The 26,553-nt window shown below is 46.1% G+C and overlaps 1 pseudogene; it reads right to left on the bottom strand.

The window, feature by feature from the left end:
* Positions 1–9,464: 9,464 nt before the first annotated feature.
* On the bottom strand, positions 9,465–10,663 carry LOC147961574 (uncharacterized; annotated as a pseudogene).
* Positions 10,664–26,553: the final 15,890 nt, after the last annotated feature.

The following is a 26,553-nucleotide window of genomic DNA, read 5'->3' as shown; positions in this document are numbered from 1 at the left end:
GATACAAGGTGAAAAATGTACAACATCAGCAGCAGTAGAACGACGTATCATAATCGAAAATGTATGTCAATTGCATCGCATGGCAAACAAGACATGATTAGAGGTAGACACATGGATGAACTTTGGTGACCATGTGGAGCTTGAGATTGATTCCAAAAACTAACTCTCATTATGAAACAATCAACAGATTGCTCTGATCTGATGCCATTTCAACATGTAGCCAACAGGGGAAACTTTCCTGAACAACATTCAGAAAATTTCCCCTTCTTTCCTGATTCGTCCTAACATCCTAACCTACTCATCTCCTAGTTAAGTTGTTATTTTAGGTGGCAGCAAATCATACTTTTGCCACTGGGCTACCATGGTCCCATTAAACACAATACAGAGAAAGAAAGGCGAACCTTGCTGCTGTGCCATTGCTCGTGGACCTGCATGACAAGGTACTATACTACTAGGGTTATATTACTTGTTCGTGGCACTGCAATAAAGCCTTTTCTAAAATCTGAACCACATTCACTAGTTAAAACTTTATACTATATAAGTAGTACTCCACTTTCAGTCTACATTTGCATCAAAAATATACAGAAAGAAGTTCTCTAGCTATATTTGTAGCACGAGTAAAGCTTTCCCCCCCCCCCAAAACTTGCATGTAGTACTCCTACTGGGTTTCACTGATTTAGTATGCAGTTGGAGCACCCATTTGCTTCAATGGAAGATCTCTTCACCATAAGCAAAACTTGGGCTATCAGATGGCAAAGCTATTCGTTATCTTCACAACTGTAGTGCCATATAAACTCAAACACTATCTGAAGTTGTTCTAGTTACTGCTCAGAACAAAAGGGAACAGAAGTTTGCAAAGATTGATATCTCACCGGCCAAGTGCTCTCGGTAGGCAAGGAGGTGGCGCTGCCCCTGGGAGAGGATGTAGAGGAGCTGGAGCTTCTCGGGAGAGCGGTCGTATAGGAAGGTCCGGTGCTCGGGTGAGGGAGACAGGAGGCGGCCCAGCTTAGTGCTTGGGGAAGGATGCTCGTGGAGGAGGAGGAGGCCCTGCTCGGGGGAGAAATCTTGAGGAGGAGGCCTGCTCAGCGGAGGATACCTTGGCTGTCTTGGGGATGGAGGGCGGTCGGCGGCATTCCTTGGAGGAAGCAAGCGCTGGGTGCAGCGGGGGATGGGGAGGTAGCAGCGAAGGGTTTCGTTGGTAGAGGACGGCGGTCGGCGGCGACTGTGTCCCGGGAGGAAGCCGGCGCTGCGGTCGAGTGGTTGGTGGTGGCGGCGGCGGCGTGGACATGTTTGAGGATTAGGTTTTGGAAGATTTGGGGAAGAATTGGTCAGGGGCTCAGGGCGACGAGCCCACGACCAAAAGAACCCCTTGCGAGCACCCTTTCTCCCATGCAAGCGCGCTTGGCCCAATTGTTTTTTTTTTGAGAAACGGCCCAATTACCTTGGTTATGCGTCGCATACAAAGTTCCCAGCAGACAACAAGCCGCAGTTTAGTTAGGCCGGCAGATAGGATGACGTGCCAAGTGGACATCGTTGCCGGCAGTTTGTGTGCCCTCGTTGGTTAACTTCTCCCGGCAGTTTCTCTACCGTTAAGTACTTCTACCGGCAGTTATTGAATTCCTGGCAGTTTCTTTGCCCTTGGTCGTGTATTTCTCCCGGCAGTTAACTGCCCCTAAATAGGTGTTGTGGTGTAGTGTCTCTTTCTTCTCCGGTGGATGCAATTCAAGCTTTGTCGAGCATATCCTCTCCTCGTTTCAAATGCTTTCTCATGCCGATGCACCTCTTAATCATTCACCTCTATCTATTCATTTGTTCCGGAGTGCGAAGATATCTCAGAAGATGTTATCTCATTCAATCCGTTCAAGCTATTTCGAGGTTGTTATCTTATTCAAGCCATTTAATTCATCTGGTGCAATATCTCCTTCAAATTTTTCAACGGTGTTTCTTTTGAGTGGGCCCTAACCCACAGGTCTTTTCTCAGGATCTTACCTGACTCTTTTAATCTTTCCGGAGTTATTCTCAAATTCATTTCAAAGTTTGACATAAGAATGAGTTATCATCAGTCAAATGCCTTCTCCAATATCTTCCAAATTCTTTTCATCGTTGGCTCAACCTCTTCGCTTTTGATTCTTCCGGAGTGTCTAAATAATTCATGGTGGTGTTTCTCGTTGTAATTCTCAGATTTTGAAGAACGAAGAAGAGTTTCTCTTAAATCATGATCCATTCTCTTCAAGATTCATGGTTCTAGCTTGTTTCCATCCTCTCATAATTGTTTTTGATTGTGAGAATTCTTTTCACCCACCTGGAGCAATTCAAGAGTCTTTTTAGTTTGATTCTCCGAAGATCATCATTTTGGGTTTGTTCATTCTCAACCTTCAGCTCTCATTCTCCAAATCTTACCGGTGCATCATTCAAATATTCTCTAATCAGCTCGTGATCTATTCGTTCTCATGCATCTAAAATCCTTCAAGTATCTCCATTCATTTTCCAAATTCTTCTGGGTGATTTGTGCCTCTGCTACATTCATGTTCAATTCTTACGGTGGTTCTTCCAAGATTCTTCTTCCTTCGTTAATCATATCAATTTATTTATTCATGCCTTCCAAATTCTACCGGTGGATCGTTGAAGACCTTCTCAAGTTGCGCTATATCTATCTTAATCCTTTCTACGAGAATAAGTAGTATGCCAAATCCATTGCTTGTCATCAATCTAAATTGGTGAAGGATACACATAACATAATTCTTATTCTTGTTTCATCCAAGCATTCTAATTTCTTCTTTTCGGATTGGTTCATCATATCACATTCTCGGTTCGAGATGCTTTATCCTTGCTTTCCCGGAGTTCCAAGATCTCTCAATTATATCATCACGAAGATCCATCAAAATCATTACAAGGATTCACCTTGTGTGCTATCAAACCTCACAATATAGCTGGGTGATTATAATTAAAGATGCTCTACAGGTGTCTCCGAAGGTGTTTGTTGAATTGGATAGATCAAGATTAGGATTTGTCACTCCGAGTATCGGAGAGGTATCTCTGGGCCCTCTCGGTAATGCCCATCACTATAAGCCTTGCAAGCAATGTGACTACTGAGTTAGTTGCGGGATGATGCATTACGGAATGAGTAAAGAGACTTGTCGATAATGAGATTGAACTAGGTATGATGATACCGACGATCGAACCTCGGGCAAGTAACATACTGATGACAAAGGGAATGACGTATGTTGTTATGCGGTTTGACCGATAAAGATCTTCGTAGAATATGTAGGAGCCAATATGAGCATCCAGGTTCCGCTATTGGTTATTAACCGGAGATGTGTCTCGGTCATGTCTACATAGTTCTTGAACCCGTAGGGTCCGCACGCTTAACGTTCGATGACGATTTGTATTATGAGTTATGTGTTTTGCTGACCGAAGTTTGTTCGGAGTCCCGGATGAGATCACGGACATGACAAGGAGTCTGGAAATGGTTGAGAGGTAAAGATTGATATATTGGAAGGTTATATACGAACATCGGAATGGTTCCGATAAGGTTCGGGGATTTTTTGGAGTACTGGGAGGCTACTGGCTACCGGACCCCCCCCCCCCGGGAAAGTTAATGCGCCTATTGGGCCATAGTGGATAGAGGGAGGCTGCCACACGAGGTGCCCCCCCCAAGCCCAATCCGAATTGGACAAGGGGTGGCAGGCGCGGCCCCCCTTTCCTTCTCCCTCTCCCTCCTTTCCCCTTTCCCCCTCTCTGTTGCAAGGAAAGGGGGACCGAATCCTACTAGGAACGGAGTCCTAGTAGGACTCCCCTCTCTTGGTGCGCCCCCTCCTTGGGCCGGCCTCCTCCTCCCCCCTCCTTTATATACGTGGGTAGGGAGGCACCCCAAAGTTACAACAGTTGTTTCTTAGCCGTGTGGGGTGCCCCCCTCCATATTTTACTCCTCCGGTCATAGTGTCGTAGTGCTTAGGCGAAGCCCTGCGTGGATCACATTACCAACACCATCGCCACGCCGTCGTGCTGACGGAACTCTCCCTCGACCCTCTACTGGATCAAGAGTTCGAGGGACGTCATCGAGCTGAACGTGTGCTGAACACGGAGGTGCCGTACATTGGGTACTTGGATCGGTTGGATCGTGAAGACGTTCGACTACATCAACCGCGTTAATCTAACGCTTCTGCTTCCGGTCTATGAGGGTACGTGGATGCACTCTCCCCGTCTCGTTGCTATGCTACGTTCCCCCACACTATCTATGTTTCTTCACTGTCAAGTTATCTATGTTTATTTCCTGCTGTTAAAATTGTATGCAAAATAGGTTCTGTGAAAATTCTGTGCAAAATAAATTCTATGCATATTTATCTCGATTGTCAAACATATTTTGTGAAAAATAGGTTCTGTGCAAAGTAAATTATGTGCAAAATATGTTCTGTTCATATTCTATGCATAATTATCTGAATTGTCAAAATATGTTCTGTACATATTCTGTGCAAAATCGTCAGGAACTACTATGGCAGAACTACCACAACCATTTCATTTGATACAAACATAATACATTCATAACTTGGACATTGATCTAAAGATGCAATGATAATAACAAAATAAGCCATCATATCCATGCCATTACATATTTAAGTCTTGGGAGTACAAACACAAGTCTTGAAGATAAACTGAATAATTCACTACAAGTTAAAGCATCACAGCTTATTAAGTGAAAAATAGCACAATCATAGCAACTGCGGTGCTACCCTAAACCACACCACAATACATACTTAAAAATCATCACATATCTCCTTCAACTTTTGATCTTGTCCTTGTAGCCATGTTTCTATTTCAGCAGATCTGCAATCATATACTCAAGTTTTTTCTTCTCTTACTTCAGTTGGTCCCTCTCTGTCACAACTTGGTTTCTCTCTAGCACAAGTTGGTCTCTCTCTTTCTCTAGCTTTGCCCTAAGTAGCTAATGTAGATTGGTACAACCATGATCTGCCAACTTCTTCTTCTCCATCTCCTCTTTGAGATCACTTAGAGCCAACCTAGCATTGCCCAACTGTGTGATAGCCTCTTCCTTGTCAGCAACCATTTTAGCAAAGTCCAGTTTGAAAAACCTCAGATCTTCCTCCATCTTCCTCTTTTCTCCAACTACTTTGAAACTTTGTTCAGCAAGCTGAACATTGTCTCTCAGCCTGTCCTTCTTTTCTTTGTCATACATGCTCCACAATTCAGTTAGGCTGAACTTCATAGCCACTGACCACTCAGGGTCTATCCACTCTAGATAGCTGCACTTTAGTTCTGCCTACAATTAAATAAATACGTTCTGAATAAGAAATTGTATGAAATGTGCACAAATTATATAATACTGTATGAAATTGTGGGCACGGGCTAATTAGATTACATTAGCTTATATTCTATGCATAATTTGGGGGCTAAAACAAGTGTTAGATCATAAATTAATAGAGATATTCTCAATAAGAAATTGTATGCATAGATTCTGGGCAGAAACAATTATAACATCATATATAAATAATTTTTTCCTCAATAAGATTGTATATGTATAAATTGTGGGCAAGCACAAAGATTTATTACACCAACTGAAGCAAGAGAAGATTGGAGTACTGAAGCAATTCATATTTCAGCAACTATCCAGGAAAAATTCTTGAATACACAAAACTGGAGTACTCACAAGTTAATGGAGCATAAGCTAACTAAGAAAATCTATTTACACTACTAAGAAACATACCTTCTCCTCAGCACACACAAGAAAACATCTGCTCGTGTCCACGAATTCAAATGCAACTAGCCTGGCGCAAGGTTCTCGATGCAGACAACGAGAAGACAGATCGTGAGCAATGGCACTCCATTCAAAGCAAGGGATAGTCTTAGGAAGCTAACCAGCACACAAATTGCACAAATCAGTGACCTGGTAAAAAATCCCCAAATGATCAACCCTAACCCTAACCCTCCATGGAGGAGGCGAACACACATACCTGGCTAGTGACTTCTTCGCCGTCCGAAGAAGAGCTGGAGGACTGTTCGCTCCAAGAAACCATGGCGGAGCGGCGAACAGCGGCGAGTCGATAGTGGCGGCGCCGGTGGTGGTCACAGTCGAGAGAGAGGAGAGCGAGCGGGACGAACTGGCTGGTCTGGTCTGAACACCGACCGGTGCGGGCCACTCATACGAGCGCGCAGAAACGGCCGTCTGTCACCATCTAACAGCGTGTCAACCCGCACAACGTCAGCCCGACATGCAGGACCCACCTGTCGGATTCGCTGTTTTCTGGGCTAAAACACAGTGTCAGTGCTCCGTGTTATAGATTAGCCCCATTGTTGGTGGTTTTTTGTGCTCTACCTCAAATGTGGTACCAATCTGTTACCCTCGCCCCAAGTGTGGTGGTTTTGGATAACTAACTCGTCTGAACGTGGTCGCAACGTCACACTAGTCCAGTCCCACCCCACATATACCCTACCCTAGACCAACCCTAGACCAGTGTTGACCACTCCACCACACTGCAGTGTGCTCTGCTCCTCTTGCGATCCCTTTCCTGACCGCTCCAACGCCACCATGGTCAACTCTGCCTGACAATGAGTCTGACCTAGTCGACTCGGAGGCACCCCTCAAGAAGGAATCCAGCTCCGCCCCAAGACAACGAGGAGCCTCCGCATTGCCATCCGCTGATTACGGATGGACAGGGTCGGGAGCTCGACTTCGGCCTTCTTGGTGGTCCGGAAGGACAACTGCAGCTCCGTACTGTCCCGTCACGGTCCGTGCCTCCCCAGTCAGGCGGCGGGGTGACCAGTGGTGCCCGACAACTCCAGCCCTGCTACTGCTGGAAGGTTCTGGCTGCTCACGTCTTCAATGTCAAGCCTGCGGCTACCTGAGTCGGAGGCGTCGGCCGCTCGCCGCACGAGGTAGAAGGCACCACCTGTCGGGTCCAGCTGGTCGTGCGGATCCATGCTTGAGCCGCTGTCACCCACTGACTCCGACGTTGACCTTCTCCGCGACGTCATTGGTCGGTCGTTCACCTTGGCTAAGAAAAACGCCCGCCGCAGCCACAGCAAAAAATGCCAAGGCATTGTGGCTCGTCATCGAGGAGTCAGATCGGCTTGCCCAGCAAAGGGCGACCATCATAGCCCTCACCCCTCCCCCCTCCTCGATAGCTTAGATGAGCCCATGAAGATGGAAAGCGACCTAAAAACTTAAATTATTTTTCTTCTAATCTATTCGTCAACTGTCAAGGTAGTACGAATAACATCAGAAGTAAAAATAATACATTCAGGTCCATAAACTACCTAGCGATGACTAAAAGCACTAGAGAGAGCCGAAGGCGCACCACCGTCTTCGCCCCTCCCTTATCAGAGCCAGGCAAACCTTGTTGTTGTAAACTGTCGGGAAGTCATCGCGCTATGGCCCCATAGGACTAGTGCACCAAAACAGCAACCGTCGCCTACGAAGAGAAGCGGAGACCGGAAGGATCCAACATGTAGACACACGAACACAGACGAATGAAGACAAGACCACATGGATCCACCAAAGACAAACGCCGAACGAATCCCGCGAGATCCGCCGGAGATAAATCTTCACATGCCCTTTCGACGATGCTACAAACACCACCAGAAATGTGGCATGATCCAGCATCGGGTAAAAGCAAGGGGGTGATGGTTGAAAACAAGATATGTTTAGATTTTCTGGTGGTTCTTGTAGCGTTGTTATGGTTGTGACACAAAAGTGTCTTTCACGCAAACAACCCAAGACTCCATAACTTATAACCTGTCACTGTACTACAATAAAATTGAAGGGAATCACATAAGCCAAATGTACTTACCATCTCCCCGAAAAATACAGAAGTCCTTACCATCCTCTACACCTCAAAGAGATAAAAAATAGCATCTCAGTATAATCAAACATTGAATACATGATTATTCATGGCATCATCAAACAAATCGAATTTGCCCCCAACATAGAACCCATATAAGCCATCAAATCTGGAGGGATATGGAATTGATACTCCTATATATGGCTATTGCAGGCATCATCAAAACAATCAAAGTTGCATATATAACACAGAAAGCCCATAATCCATGAATCTGGAATCGATACTTTAGACCAATATAAGCTAGAGTTTGTAAGTAATGTGCGCATAGATACAGCTAGTACATCGTAAGAGCTTGCAATGCTCTTCCAAAAGCATCTGTATATAGGGGTGTTTAGGTATGGGTTTACTTTGACCTAGCCAAACGGCCGACAAAAGTGATACTCCCTCTGATCCCAATTAATTATAGAGGATGCGTCAATTAATTGGGATTGGTGCAGCCTCTATATATACAATGTAAAATAGACATTGTATAGAGGATGCTTCGATTAATTCGGATTGGAAGGAGTAGTTCATTTTCCATAATATCATGTGATGTCTGATGCAGCTCTAGCTAAAAGGATTGTATGCGATGGTTTGACTTGACAGGTTGAAACGAAACAATATTTTTGAACTACTGTAGGTACATAGAAAGCAAGCATATACTATAAAGGACAAGTGGCCAAGATCTTAATAATTCAACATGGTGATATCTTACAACCAGGCATGTGTCAAACTGTTAGTATTGGACATTGCGGGCTTCGCAGTACCCGCTACTGCATTTGATCTAACTCCGTTGGTGATAACACTTGATACCATTGTTCCGGCTACCTGATAAAAACATATGGAAAATTAGATATTCATTGCACAGCTTCAGGAGGAAAGAAAATATATTAGTGATATTTCTGCAGAACATGACAGCAGTGTAAGAATTTTTGAGAAGCATATAAGAAAATTTTCAAACTGTTTGGTCCTTATTATATATCTGGTGTTTGAAATTGAAGTCTTCTAATAATTTACTTCTATTCTCACAAAAGCATAAGCAAAGAAAAATTAGGATGTGATATGCACTGTTGAGAACATGTATCTCCTTTGTAGACTATACAGGTACACATGGTGTTCAGGACTTCGGGTTGAAAAAAAATGGTTGGCAGTCCTGACATACATAATAAAAATTTAACCACGCCAAAACTCAAGGATGATAAACCATCTTGTTCCTATAAGGAAACTACTTTTTTTTGCGAAGACTATAAGGAAACTACTTGACACCGAAGAATCAAGAATCTAAAGCTTGAGTATTGGGGTGGCAAGCAAGCTTCTATATCTAGATGATATAATAATTATAGACAGAATTTTCTTTAAAAGTCAATCCGCAACATGGATGCTAAAAAGATTTTTCTTCTTACACCAAGAAATATTTGTTTTTCAAGATTAAGAATATAATATGTAATATATAATGATTAAAAAAGTCAGTCCTCTTAAGCTTGCTATCACTAAACTACAAGGGCGCATATATAACAGCACTAAAGGATTAGCTTGGTGCCTCTTGACTTACAAAGCAAGCAGAAATAAATAGAAGATCACGGTACGAGACAGATCAATAAGAGGCAAATTAAACCTTGCAAAAGGGTGTCATTCTTTTGGATCACACCCTTCCTTCATCACAGGGAATTTAGGAGGCCAAACCATCATGAAGGGAGTGACTCTATATAAGTATATATATACTCTTGCGTAACCTCATAAACCTTCTTTGCCGCCTTGCGTTCAAGATCAAACAGGTAGAGGACACCATCCGTCTCCAAGAAAAGAAACCCAGGATTGACCCCAACCGCATGTACAATAAGAGCAGAATTACCCACATCCTCGAACATTCTAATTGATATCATATGATTAACACATATCTCACGCAAACAAATGGTGTCAACAAGTAACCAATTGGCGGGACCCTTCTTATCCACTATGTAGTGCCAGATGCGAAGCTGGGATCCTTTTACATGGATCAGATGGACCCGGGAATCATTTGCAAGCGACAGATCCGTGCTCATATAATCCACCTCTTCCGGGAGGTTAACCAGCGACAAGCATGACGACGCAAGATCTAGCGAGACTAACTTCAAAATGCCGCTCACGCGGATCGGATTATAGATCTTGTCATCAACAATCAAACTAGTCAATATCAGTTCAATTTCATTGATTTCAGTTACAGCCGAAGAGTAGATGGCCCAGAGATTTTCCCGTAACACATAAACATCCAGAACTGACTGCTGGTCTTTACACCCAATTGCCAAACAGAAATAGGACAGGCCATCGCTGCCGGCGCCATTGGGGAGGATCTCACAGTGGAAGTACTTGAAGCCGTCATGCATGCTGGTGTCCGGCACTGTTGGGAGGATGGCCATATACCTCGCAGGGTACAGGGGGCAGCGCACCCCTCTCGTGTGTGTGGGTGTGGCACCCCAACAGTGCATGCCAGGGGTGAGGAGGAGGAGGCCATTCCAGCAATCCACGCTGTGCCAGGCGCAGCCCAATGTGTCCAAATCAAAGCTAGCACGGCGGGCGACGGTGTTGAGCTCCGGGGGCTGAGGCAACGCCACGAAGCGCGGGGATTCGATGCTCGTGTTGACGTAGAATCCGAGGAGGCTGGGCGGGTGCAAGCCGCCGAAGCGTTGGAGGAAGGCGGGCGCGGAGGCGAGGCGGAGCCAGCGCTTACATACGAGAGCGGCGCGGACGAGGCTGGTGGGGAAGTCCACGCGGAGGAGGATCTCGCCGAGCAGATCATCGTCTTCGAGCACAGCAGAGATCGCCGGCGCCGGCTCCTCCTTTCCTTCCATCTCCGCTGAAGGTTAGGGTTTTACGCCACTGGCAGATTGACAATTGGGTCGCCAGGGCAAACTCTCGGATTGACAATTGTATTGGGTTAGGGTTTCACGTTTACCTTGGTTCACGACTTGCTTTCTACTCTAATCCGTAATTAAACAGTCCGTTCAATCTTACCCGTACATACAATACAACAAGATCCTTTTGGGACAACGCTAGCGCCCGCACGTGTGATGTGAGCCAAACCTGCCCACACGCCGTATAATACACAGACCTGCGCCACGTCATGGCATGCATGCATGTGAGAATATTTTTCGATTTTCATCTTTTAAAATGTTTTATCTATTAAATGAAAATTCCGATTGAAGATCCATTTTCACCATTAAATCTCCGGCGACGAGATTTTCGAAACTAGATCTCATATCAATATATTCCGACAAATTTTTTTTTTTGAGGTTAAAACATGCCATGTCTATTCCACATGAATTGCCATTTACACCGAAGTTGCCATCATATATTTCAGTTATTTTCTTCTACATTTAAAAGTGAATTTTGACATATTATAAAATAGGGAATTAAGAAATTAGACTTGCCATGAACCATAAACTAAAATTGCCATGATACATGCACTTAAAATTGCCATGGTTCATACAAAAAATAATTTTCATGGTCAAAGTACTAGAATTGCAATCATCAAAAACTAAAATTGCCATGCTCTACAAACTAAAATTTCCACATGACAACTTTAGTTTAAGCACTATGACAACTATAGTGTAAACATCATGGCAACTTTTGGACCAAAAAAAATTTCATCGAAACATGTCAACGTGGGGTCTAGTTTTGAAGATCTGGTCGAGACGGATTTAATGGTGAAAATGAATTTTCAATTCAATTTTTTAGTTAGGAGATAAAACATTTTTAAGCCAAAAACCAAAAAGATTCCTCCTGATGTCATGTGTTCATATGTGGCAAAATGATTGGTGATGGAGACGTGTGGGCGATGTGCAAGATGCCACACGTGTGGGCATTAGTTTTTTCATTCTTTTGTCTTTCTTTCTCATTCAAAAAAGGGGCCAATGCTACAAATCAACCGGCTGTTGCCAGGAAATTTTAAGTCGCCTCGCTGACCGTTCGATTAAACCCGACCACACCGTCTGACCCCTTCCTCTCAACCCGTGCAATGCTCAAAGCATGCACATCTCCTCCTCAAAACCAGCCCTCCTCTCTGCTTCAATCTCACAACACCCCGAGCCGCCGGCGACCACTGCTGCACTGCATGGGAGCACGGGTAGCCGCCGGCGACGCTTCACTGCAGCGCCAACACCAGCGCGGCGGCGCTCCGTCGGAGCACTCGCCGGCGGCGGCGATGCTTCACTGCAGCGTCGACGCCGGCGCGGTGGTGCTCTATCGCAGCATCCAACGGTCGCCCGCGATGTTTCAGTGCAGCGCCACACCAGCGCGGCGGTTCTCCATCGCAGCACACGGACGGTCACCGGCAAAGCTTCGTTGAAGCGCCACCACCACGCGGGCGGTGCTCCATCCACTAGTAGAAAACAGGGCTATGGTCCAGGCCGGCTCAGCCCATTAGTCCCGGTTCAGTGTAGAACCGGGACCAATGTGGGCATTGGTCCCGGTTCGTGAGCCCAGGGGGCCGGCCGGGCCACGTGGGCCATTGGTCCCGGTTTGTCTGGACCTTTTGGTCCCGGTTGGTGGGACGAACCGGGACCAATGGGCCTCGCTCCTGCCCACCACCATTGGTCCCGGTTGGTGGCTTGAACCGGGACCAAAGGCTCCCCTTTAGTCCCAGTTCATGCCACCAACCGGGACCAATGAGGTGCCTATATATACCCCCTCGCGCAAGAGCAGAGCACAGTGCTCTGTTTTTTTTGGCCGAGGGGGAGAGGGCTTTGTGGTGCTCTAGCTCACCTCCTATGCACATGACGTGTTCGATGGAATGCCCGAGCCACACTACTTAAGCTTTCTCCTCTCGAAGCTCGACCTCCAAGCTCCATTTTCCTCGAGATTTGTACACTTCTATTAATTTGGACACTTAATTATATATAATGCACGCAGATGAACCGGCAATGGATGTACGGTGACAGACACACCCGCGAGTACATTAAGGGCGTGCATGAGTTTCTCGATGCGGCTGAGGCAAACAAGCAGAATGGTTTTATGTGTTGTCCATGCACTGAATGTGGGAATACGAGGTCTTACTCTAACCGGAAAATCCTTCACTCCCACCTGCTTTACAAGGGTTTCATGCCACACTATAATGTTTGGACGAGGCACGGAGAAATAGGGGTTATGATGGAAGACGGCGAAGAAGAAGAGTACGATGACAACTATGTGCCCCCTGAATACGGTGATGCTGCAACGGGGGGAGCTGGTGAAGATCAAGAGGAACCAGACGATGTGCCCAATCATGCTGCCACGGGTGAAGCTGCTGAAGATCAAGAGGAACCTGACGATGTGCCCGATGATGATGATCTCCGCCGGGTCATTGTCGATGCAAGGACGCAGTGCATTAGTCAAAAGGAGAAGCTGAAGTTCGATCGCATGTTAGAGGATCACAAAAAAGGGTTATACCCCAATTGCGAAGATGGCAACACAAAGCTCGGTACCGTACTGGAATTGCTGCAGTGGAAGGCAGAGAATGCTGTGGCTGACAAAGGATTTGAGAAGCTACTGAAAATATTGAAGAAGAAGCTTCCAAAGGATAACGAATTGCCCGACAGTACATACGCAGCAAAGAAGGTCGTATGCCCTCTAGGATTGGAGGTGGAGAAGATACATGCATGCCCTAATGACTGCATCCTCTACCGCGGTGCATACAAGGATCTGAACGCATGCCCGGTATGCGGTGCGTTGCGGTATAAGATCAGATGAGATGACCCTGGTGATGTTGACGGCGAGCCCCTCAGGAAGAGGGTTCCTGCGAAGGTGATGTGGTATGCTCCTATAATACCACGGTTGAAACGTCTGTTCAGAAACGAAGAGCATGCCAAGTTGATGCGATGGCACAGTGAGAACCGAAAGAAAGATGGGAAGTTGAGAGCACCCGCTGACGGGTCACAGTGGAGAAAAATCGAGAGAAAGTACTGGGATGAGTTTGCAAAGGACCCAAGGAATGTATGGTTTGCTTTAAGCGCGGATGGCATTAATCCTTTCGGGGAGCAGAGCAGCAATCACAACACCTGGCCCGTGACTCTATGTATGTATAACCTTCCTCCTTGGATGTGCATGAAGCGGAAGTTCATTATGATGCCAGTTCTCATCCAAGGCCCTAAGCAACCCAGCAACGAAATTGATGTGTACCTAAGGCCATTAGTTGAAGAACTTTTACAGCTGTGGAATGGAAACGGTGTACGTACGTGGGATGAGCAAAGACAGGAGGAATTTCACCTTAAGGCGTTGCTGTTCGTGACCATCAACGATTGGCCCGCTCTCAGTAACCTTTCAGGACAGACAAACAAAGGATACCACGCATGCACGCACTGTTTAGATGACACTAAAAGTATATACCTGGACAAATGCAGGAAGAATGTGTACCTGGGCCATCGTCGATTTCTTCCGACCAACCATAAATGTCGAAAGAAAGGCAAGCATTTCAAAGGCGAGGCAGATCACCGGAAGAAGCCCGCCATGCGCACCGGTGATCACGTGCTTGCTATGGTCAATGATTTACACTACGTAATCTTTGGAAAGAGTCCCGGTGGACTAGCTGTTCCGAATGACGCTGAGGGACACGCACCCATGTGGAAGAAGAAATCTATATTTTGGGACCTACCCTACTGGAAAGACCTAGAGGTCCGCTCCTCAATCGACGTGATGCACGTGACGAAGAACCTTTGCGTGAACCTGCTAGGCTTCTTGGGCGTGTATGGGAAGACAAAAGATACACCTGAGGCATGAGAGGACCTGCAATGTTTGCACGAAAAAGACGGCATGCCTCCGAAGCAATATAAAGGTCCTGCCAGCTACGCTCTTACGAAAGAAGAGAAAGAAATCTTCTTTGAATGCCTGCTCAGTATGAAGGTCACGACTGGCTTCTCGTCGAATATAAAGGGAATAATAAATATGCCAGAGAAAAAGTTTCAGAACCTAAAGTCTCATGACTGCCACGTGATTATGAGGCAACTGCTTCCGGTTGCATTGAGGGGGCTTCTATCGGAAAACGTCCGATTAGCCATTGTGAAGCTATGTGCATTCCTCAATGCAATCTCTCAGAAGGTGATCGATCCAGAAATCGTACCAAGGCTAAGGAGTGATGTGGCGCAATGTCTTGTCAGTTTCGAGCTGGTGTTCCCACCATCCTTCTTCAATATCATGACGCACGTCCTAGTTCATCTAGTCGACGAGATTGTCATCCTGGGGCCCGTATTTCTACACAATATGTTCCCCTTTGAGAGGTTCATGGGAGTCCTAAAGAAATATGTCCGTAATTAACCGCGCTAGGCCAGAAGGAAGCATCTCCATGGGCCATCAAACAGAGGATGTTATCGGGTTTTGTGTTGTCTTCATTCCTGGCCTTAACAAGATAGGTCTCCCTAAATCGCGGTATGAGGGGAGACTGACTGGAAAAGGCACTCTTGCAAGAGACTCAATAATATGCAGGGCGGATATTCTTGGTCTCAAGCACACTACACAGTTCTACAGAACTCTACCTTGGTGACCCCGTATGTCGATGAACACAAGAACAGTCTGCGCTCCAAACACCCGGAGCAGTGCGACGACTGGATTACATGTGAACACATCAGGACTTTCAGCAGTTGGTTGGAAACACGTCTCAGAGGTGACAACACTGTTTGTGATGAGTTGTACTTGTTGTCCAGGGGACCATCTTTGACTGTATTGACTTACAAAGGATACGAGATAAATGGGAATACATTTTACACGATCGCCCAAGATCAAAAGAGCACCAACCAAAACAGTGGTGTCTGCTTTGATGCAGCAACCGAGAGCGGAAAGGACACATATTATGGTTACATAGTGGACATATGGGAACTTGACTACGGACCTGATTTTAAGGTCCCTTTGTTTAAGTGCAAATGGGTCAATCTGTTAGGCGGCGGGGTACAGGTAGACCCACAGTACGGAATGACAACAGTGGATCTGAAAAATCTTGGGTACACCGACGAACCGTTCGTCCTAGCCAATGATGTGGCACAGGTTATCTATGTGAAAGACATGTCTACCAAACCGAGAAAAAGAAAAGATAAGGAAGCGAATACATCATACGATGAGCCAAAGCGCCACATAGTTCTTTCAGGAAAAAGGGACATTCTGGGAGTGGACGGCAAGACAGACATATCTGAAGATTATGAAATGTTTCATGAAATTCCTCCCTTCAATGTCAAGGCTGACCCAAGCATCCTGATAAACAATGAAGATTATCCATGGTTACGGCGCAATAAGCAAATGACACAAGCGAAGAAAAAGTGAAGACTTTCTCCCGCATCTATTATGATGATACCATGCCAAATTTGTAACAGACGAACATGCTACCATTGTCCGTTTTATACATGCACATGCTATGTGGGTGAAATTATGATACCATCCCAACTTTCAACTTTTTCAGAGTTCATTTGAAATACTTTCATGTCTTATGGTTTGTAACTTTGATACTTCGAAAGTGATTGTCCATTTTGTACACGAAGTGCATCATGTTTTTGTCGTAACCCTCTCTACTTTTTGGAACATGCTATGTGGGTGAAATGATGATACCATGCCAACTTTCAACCTTTTCAGAGTTCATTTTGAAATGCTTTCCAATTTCAGAGTCATTTAGCTCAAAAAATGAATTAATAGCAAACAGAATGAACTACAAAACCTTTATGAAAATAAAAAAAATCAATTAAAATATTATGTTATGATCAACTAAAATAAAACTATAATATTCTTCAATAGCAAAAAGAATTTTTATAGTATTTAATTTTTGTGACCTAAAATCAAACTATAAGTATTTAATTGTAAGTATAAATAAAAAATAAATAGAAAAGAAGAAAAAAAATTCTATTTTTATAGTAAAGTTATTCATAAACTAGTGATTCACACAAATTTTTAAAAATTCAAATTTAAACTATTCAAAATTTAAAACTAATGGCACTAACAGAAAGTTTATAATTTTTGTGACCTAAAATCAAAAAGAAATCACTAAAAAACTATAAGTATTTAGTTGTAAGTATAAATAAAAAATAAATAGAAAAAAATTCTATTTTTCTAGTAAAGTTATTCATAAACTAGTGATTCACACAAATTTTTAAAAATTCAAATTTAAACTATTCAAAATTTAAAACTAATGGCACTAACAGAAAATTTATAATTTTTGTGACCTAAAAGGAAAAAGAAATCACTAAAAAACTGTAAGTATTTAGTTGTAAGTAGAAATAAAAAAATAAAAAAACCAAAAAAATGTAGAAATAAAAAAGAAAAAACCAAAAAAATGCCTCCTACTGGGCCTCCACGGCCTGAATACGACTAGAAACCCTACATGGGCCAGGATTTAGGCCCGCAGAAGGCCCAATAGGCCCACAGGAAGTAGCAAGTTTAGGCCCGAAAGCCTGCATTAGAGAGGAGCTCGAATGGGGAGGCACACCTGCGCTTATAAACCAGTGCCGGCGCCCTTCAGCTAGCGATGTGGGACGAAACTTTTGGGCGCGGGGCAGCAAAGGCCATTGGTCCCGGTTGGTAGCACCAACCGGGACTAAAGGGGGCATTGGTCCCGGTTCGTGGCATCAACCGGGACCAATGCCACCCTTTAGTCCCGGTTGGTGCCACCAACCGGGACCAAAGTCCGCCGCTTCCCGCCCTTTCGGCTGCTGAAAATTGGCCTTTGGTCCCGGTTCGTGGCTCCAACCGGGACTAAAGGGTGGCATTGGTCCCTGTTGATGCCACGAACCGGGACCATTGCTCTGGCTATATAAGCCAACACTTGTGAAATTTTGGCCAACCGCTCCCATTCGCCCCCAGGCCGTTCGTCGTCGTCGTCGCCGCCCCGAGCCCGTCGCCTCCCCGCGCCGTCGCCCCGCGCCCGCCGCGCGCCGCCCCGAGCCCGTCGTCGCCCCGCGCCACCCCTTCCCTGACCCCGTCGCCGTCGCCGTCGCCCTGCCCCGTCCCCGAGCCCGTCGTCGAGCCCGCCGTCGCCCCGCCCCGTCCCCGAGCCTGCCCCGCCCCGTCCCCGAGCCCGCCCCGTCCCTGCGCCGTCGCCCCGCCCCGCCCCGTCCCCGAGCCCGTCGTCGCCCCGCCCCGTCCCCGAGCCCGCCCCGCCCCGCGCCCGCCGCGCGCCGCCCCTTTTTATCACTGATTTTAGGTTGATGATATGATGATGTTGATGATGTTTTTTTTCTGTTGATGATATGATGATGTTTTTTTTCTGTTGATGATATGATGATGTTTTTTTTCATATATGCATTTTTTCATATATGTACTAATTTTTTTAAGTTGTTAGTAGATATCGATTTTAGGTTAGTGCATTTTATCACTGATTTTAGGTTAGTTGATCGATTTAGTGCATTTTATGTTTGTTGCATTTTAGGTTAGTGCATTTTATGTTAGTGGAGAGGAAGAAGGAGAAGACGAGGAGAGGAAGAAAAGGAAGAGGAGAAGAAGAAAGGAATAGAGGAGAAGAAGAAAAAATAGAAAAAATAGAGGAAAAGTTACAATTTTAGAGGAGTTTTATATATGCAAAAGTTACAATTTTAGAAAAAGAAGGATAGGAAAGAAGAAAATAAGAAGAGGAAAGAAAGAAGAAGAGGAGAGGAAAAGAAGAGGAGAAATAAATAAGAAGAAGAAAAAAGAAGAAAAAGAAGAGGAGAAGAAGAAAGGAATAGTGGAGAAGAAGAGAAAATAGAATATATTCTATTTTCTCTTTTCTCCTCTATTCCTTTCTTCTTCTCCTCTTTTTTTTCTTTTTTTTTCTTCGACACGTGGGGGGGGGGGGTCGAGAACGCCGGACATTCATGAGAGAGGCGAGGAAGAAGGGGAAGAAGAGGGAGAAGAAGAGGAGAGGAAGAAGAGGAAGTCTTCTCCTCAATTCTTTCTTCTCTTTTTTTTTCTTCTTCTTCTTCCTCTTTATTTTATCGGGAACGAGGGTCGTCGAGAGGTCGAGGAGCGGTAGAGGAGAAACCCTAAATAGAAAGTATCGTCGGTGTGAGATACATGTACCGTCGGTGTCGGACACTACACCCACATCCCACAAGTGGCACGGGCTTCGACGCCCACGTCACTTGTGGGACGTGGATGTAGTGTCCGACACCGAAGGCCACATGTATCTCACACCCACGATACTTGCTAGCTATTTAGGGTTTCCTCTACCGAAAAGAAGAGGAGAAATAAATAAGAAGAAGAAAAAAGAAGAAAAAGAAGAGGACAAGAAGAAAGGAATAGTGGAGAAGAAGAGAAAATAGAATATATATTCTATTTTCTCTTCTTCTCCACTATTCCTTTCTTCTTCTCCTCTTTTTTTTCTTCTTTTCTTCTTCTTCTTCTTCTTCTTCTTCTTCTTATTCTTATTAGCCGGAAGTAGAGAGAGGTTTCCTAGTGTCAAAGTATTGAAGAAATCCATGCCTTCATCATTAGCCGGAAGTAACCAGGGCATGTTGGTATGAAGTTCTGCAAAGTTATTCTGGAATGGAGTCCCGGATAGAATAATCCGCCTTTTGGTACGAATTCAGCAAAGGCCTTCCAAATAGCGATATTCGGAATGCTCTTGCTGAACTTTGTACCAAAAAGCGAATTATCCTATCTGGGACTCCGTTCCAGAACAACTTTGAAGAGCTTCGTACCATCATGCACATGTTACTTTGGCCTAATGATGAAGACATGGTTTTGTTGAATCCCTTGACACTAGGCAACCTCCCGACCCCTCGGCGATCCTATCGAAAATGAGAGGAAGAAGAGGATAAAAAAAGAAGAGGAAGAAGAAAAAAAAGAGGAGAAGAAAGAATAGAGGAGATCTTCTCCTCTATTCTTTCTTCTCCTCTTATTTTTCTTCTTCTTCCTCTTTTTTTTATCGGGAACGAGGGGCGTCGAGGGACATAGATGTAGTGTCGTCGTTGTCGATATATACCCCCTCCCGATAGCTTACTATGATTAGGTAGCTAGTTCTACGTTTGGCACTAATATATCCATCTGTCATGTTTGAATAATAATTGCCATGTTGTAAATATTTGTAGAAACTATGGACACTGCCCTAGATGAAGCAACAAAAAAAGTGTTGTTGAGGGACATAATCGCAGAAGGAAGTGATGCCATCTCGTTGTTTCTCAATGAAACCGATGGTCTGGAAGGAGAGGGTGAACAAGCTGGCTACGGTGACCTAATGCCGGTGCAAGAAGAAGAACATGAGGACGGCTCCGGTGACCCAATGCCGGTGCAAGAAGGAGACCGTGATGACGGCTCCGGTGACCGAACCGAGTCCGGCCAGGTATATATATTAGTTAAGCCTATGCTGACTAGCTGATTGATGCATTCATTGTTTTGGTATGTACACATATTAATTAAGTCTTTGTTCTTTTTTCTAGCCCTCCGAATCGAGCACAACTTCGGTAAAGAGACGAGGCCCGAAGAAAAAGTTGAGCTCGGATGAAAAGTTTGAGATCATAGCAATCGTGCCCGACGGCCAACCTATTGAACCCCTCCGGACAAAGAGCGCATTTGTTGCTCAGTGCGGGGTTCTGGTTAGGGACAAGATCCCGATAAGCATCCAGCAATGGTTTAAGCCGGCTACAGAAGACCTTGAGGTGTCTTATGTCAATGATATGCAGAAAAATGATCTTTGGACTGAGCTGAAGTCAAATTTCACCCTACCGCCTGAGGATAATCCAGAGAACCCAGTTAAAGAGAAATTAATCAAGTCTTTTGCTCTAAAGAGGATGGCAGAACTATTCAGGAGGTGGAAGAAAGAGCTGAATAAGTTTGTCGAAAATAATGAGACACCAGAATTCAAGGGAAGATATGAGAAGATCAGAGATCACTGGCCCGCATTTGTGGCCCACAAGACATCAGAAAAGAGTAAGAAGATGTCGGCGACAAACAAGCAAAATGCTGCGAAGAAGAAGCTTCACCATCGCACGGGGTCAGGTGGCTACCTCGTAGCCCGGCCTAAGTGGTCCAAGACTGAGAATGATCTGGTTCATAAAGGGATCGAACCAGAGACAATTAACTGGCCAGACCGTTGCCGGACTTGGTTCTTCGGGGCTGGCGGAACACTGGACCCTGTAACAGGGAAGTGCATTTGGACGAACGATCAAATGGACATACCAGTCAGTAAGCTTAAGCAGTATATCGAAGCAGCGCAGGAAGGGACGTTCTTTCCAGACAGAGAGAACGACGAGCTCACAATGGCCCTCGGGAATCCTGAGCACCCTGGACGGACACGAGGCACGCCAGGCTCCATTCCGTGGAAGGTTGGGTTTCCGGACGCAGGCGGTTACAAATCCCATGAGAGGAGGAAAAAAGTGCAGCAGTCCGAAATGCAGGCGCTGAAAGCAAGGGTAGACGCGATAGAGGAACGAGAGCAAATCGCAGCAAACGTACTGCCGAAGCCTCCCCCGAAGCTACCCCGCCATCTCAGCGCAGAAGCAGCGTGGCTTCCACCGAGCTGCTTCAGCCGGAGCATGCCTTGACAGCTCCTGCCAGCTATCCCGTGGATGCTATAACGGAGTCTCAAAATTGCCACCTTATGACGCAATGGATGAATTTGAAGGTCAAGGCGGCTGTTGGCTCTGTTTTTCCTACTGAACCCGGCGCAACTTTTCACTGCCGGCCGATTCCAGAAGGATATGCTAGGGTGATGGTGGATGAGATAACGCAGGGATTTGAGGACCTCCAGCTTGACCACCCTACCGGTGAAGGGGAGACTCGGCTGGGGTCTGCTCTGAAGACTCCATGCCTATGGCGGAAGGAGCTCATCAACCTTCCGAACTGGACGCCACGGCCTCCTCCTCCTCCTCCGGCGAGTCAGGGCACTCCGCCTCCACCGCCTCCTCCTCCGGCAAGTGACGATCAGGGCCCTCGGCCGGCTCCTTCTCCGACGCGTGGCGGCACTCCGCCTCCTTCTCCGCCTGCGCCGACGCGCCCGAGCAGCTAGCCTCCTCCTTCTCCGCCTCGTCAGCAAGGGCGGAAGAGACCTGCCGCCGCTCCAGCTGCTCCGGTGCGTCGTAGTCCTTCTCCTCCGCCTCTTAAGCAAGTAAAGAAGACAACCGCTACGTCTGCTCGGTCGGCGTCTAGCAGTACAACCAGAGGCGGGAGGACATACAGATGCGGTCCTTCTCTGAAGACTCCAGAGAAGTTACCATACGAGAGGACCAAGGAGGAGAACGCCGAGATCGCGCGAGAAGAAGTGAAGAAATTCTTTGAAGGGGTGAAAGCAAAGAAACATCCACCTCCGGAGGAGAAGGTAGATCGGGGAAAGTGAAGCGCACTCTGGCTGCCTTGACAAAACCACCGAAGTCTGATCTGCCGAAAGGAAACTATGACTGTATTATTGGAAAGGAATTTGCCGAAGCGGAGCGGTCGGGAAGTACTGTCAGTGATCAAAGGCTGAAAGAACGACGAGCTGGGAAACAAATTTCCCAGCTCGGCGAACAAGCGAAGCAATCGTGCCCCCCGCTCAAGGTGCCTAGCCACAACGTCGATAATGATCCGAGGATGGTGCCCGGTTATAGCAATCTTGCAGATTACCTGCCCGACGAAGTACATTATGAACCCATGGAGGTGCAGATACAAAGATACGAGTACGGGAAGCCTCTCGTCAAAGATGAAAGATCTCTATCAACGATGATGCGAAGATTGCATGATTGGTACTTGAAAATCTGCAGAGACTCTGGGGGGAGGAGTACTTTGTATGCGAGAGTTAAACCGGAGCATGACCTCGTTGGAATTGATCTGTTGCATGTTCCATTTGAGGAGTTCTATCAGTTTTTCAATCAATTGGCCCTCGATAAAACAACGGTCGCCTGCTACTGTCTGTAAGTAGTACTACTTCTGTCATTAAGTTTCTCTATATAGCTTAGCTCTTTCATTGCATGTATTTATAATCATCCTCACTATATTATGCAGATTGAAGATCGCCGAATTGAAGAAAAGACAAGTCGGTGATATTGGGTTCATTAACACATATCTCATAGATGCAACTGAGGTTAAACTTCATGCCGCAGCTACCGAGGCCAACTTGCTACGATCGTTCGTAATAAATCAAAACAAAGATATAATACTCTTTCCTTACAATTTCAGGTGAGTGTTACTGTCTTGTGCGTATTCGGTTTCCCTTATATATTAGTCAAGGTTATAGTAATGTAATTGATGAATTATGCATGTGTGTGCAGTTACCACTATATTCTCCTAGAGATTAAGCTTGAGCAGGGAGTAGTAACCGTCTTGGACTCTAAACGAAAAGATCCCAAGGAGTATGCGGACATGACTGAAATCCTCAAGAAGTAAGTTAAATCGATCATTATCCACCATATCAGCAACTTTGTTCATTTCCTGATATCAAGTAATTGTTTTCTTTTTCCGGTAGGGTTTGGAGAAATTTCACCAAAACAGTTCCGGGACTGCCGAAGGAGCTGGAATTTAGACACCCGAAAGTAAGTACTATAGTAGCATGTTCCGCGCATCTCCTAGTGATTCAAGCGCTAGTTTCATCAATACCATTTAGCATTCTTGCTTATCAGTTTGATTGACCTCTATTTCTTGTAAAGTGGTTGTGGCAGGAACAAGGGAATGATTTCTGTGGATACTACATCTGCGAGTCCATCGGCCACACGACCTGTGAGCGGGGCGGGTACTCTAACGAACAATATGAAGTACGTAAATAACAACATTCACAATTTTATTTTATTACCATCATTTGTGTTGAGTTTCATTCATTTATATATATATATATATATATGTATTGACCCCCTTCTTCAAATTAGATGTTTCGGAAGCGGGATGAACTCCTAGCACCAGCTCGCATGCGAGCAATTCAAGAGGAATTGGCAGCATTCTTTCTTGACCACGTGATCCCTGAAGACGGAGAATTCTATGTGGACCCTGAGTCCGTATGATTATATTTGTAAGAGATAATTATTGTATATATGTAGCCGGTAGTGTCAGATAGATATACGAGAACTTGTTGTTCGACCAATCTCTCGGAGAAGGAGAGGTGGTCGATATCACTTCTCTCTGTATATATGCATATATGTTCATGACGATCTTCTGTTTCCTTCGTTTGCTTACTAGCTAGCTAGCGTGTCTAGTCCTCTCTATATACGTATGTATAGTACGTAGCGTCGACCAAGCACGGACATAAGAGAGGACACTTCTCTCTATTAATTATAACTAGCTAACACAATATATGAAACACCTAAATTAACCCCCAAAACCCCCAACCCCCCCCCCCCTTTTAAAAAAAACAAAAACCCCAGCCACAGAAGTGCTGACGCGTGGATGCCTATTGGTCCCGGTTGGTGCCACCAACCGGGACCAAAGAGTCTCCTGACTGGGCTCTGCGCACTGCCCACGTGGAGGGCCTTTAGTCCCGGTTCTGGATTGAAGCTTAACACCTTCAACCCCGGCAGCACCGTTGTGCCCATCAAGCCCGCATGGGAGCTGCAGGTCGTTGACGGCTGGAGTGCGGCAGGTCACTGCCGAGTGCTGCAAGCTGCCCCGGAGGGTTGCTCTGATGAGGGCTAATGGGGAAGAGTCTGACCAGGATTAATGGCGACTCGATGGACAGGCTGGGCCGGGTGAGACAGAGGTAGGAGAGGAAAAAAGGGGATCCGTGCGGTAGGGAAAAGGCAACGTGAGAGAGAGAGACTGCCGTTGACGCTAGAGATAATAAAAACTAAACAAGATTGTGGTGTGGCCCCACGGGGACGTGTGGCGAGCAGGCGACACGGCTTAACTTTTGGAGAAATCATTCGGGTGCTTTTCAATGTTTTCCGTTTTCTAATCGGTGAACAGTTATATTCTCTCACCCGAACTATAGTGTTTCTTGTCTTTCTTCTTACTCTCAGATGGCGGACGTGCAGTCCCTTCGTTGGCGCGCCGAGGTGGACGTGAAGGCATAGGCGTCGTCAGACACAAGTATGGTGCGATATGCCCAGAGTGCGAGGAACCAGGCGTGGGAGACAATGGCATTCTCCAGCACCCCATATGGGGCCTGCCCAACCCGGGCGGCACAACTGCGTCGTGGTGGACGGTGATGGCTCCTCCCACGATGGATCCATCATCAACATCACGTCCACCGGCACTTTCAGGGCTCCATACTCTGACGAGGAAGAGTTGGACACGGGAGTTGGCAGTGCCTTAAGTCCCATGAGCCGGCTAGTGTCCCATGTCCCATGTCGTACCCTACCTCGCCGGCGATCGGAGCAACACTCTGAGGGGCGCAGCCAGCCACCGGACATGGCCATGGCGGAGTCGAGCGAGCTCCACTTAGAGTAGGTTTTACGTTGCATGTAATAGTATGGATTTGAAGTTTCATAATTAAGGTATCGGAATGTGGAAGAGCGTATTAGAGGCATGACGTCACTGTCCGCACACGCGCCCAGGCGCATCCACGAGCGGTTGAGGGGTCGGATTTGCTATATCCGATTGTAGATGATCTTAGCATGGACAAGTCCATTCATTGCCCTCTTGGAGCACATACAACAACACCCCTCGAACCATCCCTAAACGTCCGAATGAACAGCTTCATCAAGGTCTGATTAAAAATTGACCATCTAATCATACCCTCACCCTCACCCGCAAAAAAGACCCTCACCATCAGTCCAAACATGAGAGCTGTCCAGCATATCCCAAATCCACACCATATATCGAGCAGATATGGGTTGGTATGGATGCGACCACCACTTCACACCATCACACCGGTCGAGTACCACCCTACATATAACCCACTGGACCAAACCCTAGACTAGTGCTGACCATGGCCACCATGGACAACTCTGTCTGGCAACGACTCTGACCTCGTCGACTAGAAGGCATTCCTCAAGGAGGAATCCAGCTCTGCCACAGACAATGAGGAGCCTCTGCATTTCCATCCATCGTCATGGATAGACAGGAGCAGGAGGTCGACTCCGCGGCCTCCCCGCTGGCCTGGAGGGGCAACTGTAGCTCCGTACATGCCCGTCACAATTCGCGCCTGCCTAGTCAGGCGGAGGGGGCGACCAGTGGTGCCCGGCACCTCCAGCTCCTCCTGGATGATGCTGGCTGCTCGTGCCTTCATTGTTGAATCCGCAGCTACATGAGTCAGAGGCGCTGGCCGTTTGTCGCGCGAGACAGAAAACATCGCATTAAGATCTAGCCGGTCTTGTAGTTGGTCGTGCAGATCCGCGCCTGAGCCGCTTACACCCACCGACTCCAACGATGACCTTCTCTGCGACGTCATGTGTCAGTCATTCATCTCGGTGGAGACGTACGCCTGCCGCAACCGCGGCAAAAAAATGTAAGGAATTGTGGCTCGTCATCGAAGAGTCAGAATGGCTAGCCTGACTAAGGGCGACCAGCGTAGCTTAGAGGATCCCACAAAGATGGAAAATGAAGCAGTGATATTTTATTCCAATGGAATAAAAACCTCGACCGCCATGACAACACCGCTTGTATACCAAAATGAAGAAGCCTAAAAAGTTGAAGTATTTGCCAGTGCGGAAACATGGCCTGATTCAGCATCGGGTCAAGGCAAGGGGGTGATGGTTGAAATCAGGATATGTTTAGATTTGCTGGTTGTTCCTTTACCGTTGTTATGGTTGTGACACAAAAGTATCTTTCGCACAAACAAAATCCAAGACTCCATAACTTATAACCTGTCAATGTGCAGCGCATGCATAGCCTAGTAAAGTTGAAGCTAATCACAAAAGCCAAATGTTTATACCATCTCCCCGAAAAGTACAGAAGTCATTACTATCCTCTGCACCTC

This window comes from Triticum urartu, chromosome 7A (assembly GCF_056163025.1).
Source record: "Triticum urartu cultivar PI428250 chromosome 7A, HENAU_Tu73, whole genome shotgun sequence".
Lineage (NCBI taxonomy): Eukaryota > Viridiplantae > Streptophyta > Magnoliopsida > Poales > Poaceae > Triticum > Triticum urartu.
Note: the sequence above shows the minus strand (reverse complement) of the source record. Positions and strands in the feature narration are given on the sequence as shown.